The sequence below is a fragment of the Leptopilina boulardi genome, unplaced genomic scaffold (genome assembly GCF_019393585.1).
Source record: "Leptopilina boulardi isolate dan_hultmark-lab unplaced genomic scaffold, ZJU_Lbou_2.1 LbouV2_48, whole genome shotgun sequence".
Taxonomy (NCBI): Eukaryota; Metazoa; Arthropoda; class Insecta; order Hymenoptera; family Figitidae; genus Leptopilina; species Leptopilina boulardi.
The window spans coordinates 225,297-226,320 of record NW_026137992.1 but is presented as its reverse complement, the minus strand read 5'-3'; the positions used below and the strand labels follow the sequence as shown (position 1 = coordinate 226,320).

Genomic DNA, 1,024 nt, shown 5'->3' with positions numbered 1-1,024 from the left:
TATATATATATACAAAAATAAGAGCTGCGTAGTATAGTATATGATATAATGTTGATGCCGGGACAACGTGCGCCTCAATACTGGAGTGGCATTCGCGGCCGCAGGTTTGCGTGAACGAGGGACTTGGCACCACAAGTGAAACAGGTATAGAAGGCAACAGGTGCTTTCAGAGATTCGAATGGAGGGAAAAGAAACGAAACGGTTCCCTCAAAGCTTCTGGAATTTCTTTGAAAAATGGGTGAAATGGGATGGGGGGCTGAATATATGTATACTTATAAATATACACGCATGAAATAATCTTTTATGATCGATTTAAAAAAGATCGAGGGTGGTTTTCAAATTTAGTTACCAACAGATTCTAGTATACAAAAATGATGAAAATTTAGAATTTACTATTGTCCTGTTTTGGAAAAAACAGGTATCGGCAATTTTTTTGGGAAATCTGATTTTTTTTTTATTCTATAGATCTGTTATATAAAATGGAAAAATGCACTTATTATTAAAATAATAATTTTTTTAAATATGTAGAAAAATTTTGCTTCTTTATTTTTATTTATTGATCTTTACTTTCATTTCAGATGCACTCCCACTTGAAGAATGCAGGATTGTATATTATATTCGATATGGAGGTTCATCGAGGTCTTTATACAAATATTATCTGATGTCAAATTTTTCAGGTATGATTTAAAAAAAATATTTTATTTTTTAATACTTTTAACTGCACGAATTTTGTTGTTTAAAATACTAAAAAAATTTCCTAAGTTATTTGGTAGAAATAGAAAAAAGTATTTTAAATTATTTTACAATATAATTATAGTAGCGATACTTTCCAAACTTATCGCCAATAGCATTATAGATAAACACATTCCATTAAAATGTAATTGACTTTATTCTTTCATTGGAATTACAGTTTATATTGTGTAATATTGAAAATTCCTCAAATTCTATATAATTTTAATTTGATAGAAGCGAAAATACTTTTAGAAGGAATAAAAAATTAATTTTTTGGTGTAATAATAATAAT

The 1,024-nt window shown here is 28.0% G+C and overlaps 1 protein-coding gene across 3 annotated transcripts in view; it reads left to right on the top strand.

Annotated features, from left to right (window-relative positions):
• The window catches only part of LOC127289601 (chondroitin sulfate proteoglycan 4), a 59,118-nt gene that overhangs the window by 8,960 nt on the left and 49,134 nt on the right, over positions 1 to 1,024 (top strand). For 2 of the 3 annotated variants that reach the window (XM_051317626.1, XM_051317622.1), the window contains exons 1-2: positions 31 to 144; positions 579 to 677. The gene's annotated coding sequence lies outside the window, so the exon portion shown is untranslated. Of the gene's footprint in view, positions 1 to 30; positions 145 to 578; positions 678 to 1,024 lie in introns of those variants that run through there. The other variant, XM_051317623.1, reaches the window with a different exon arrangement.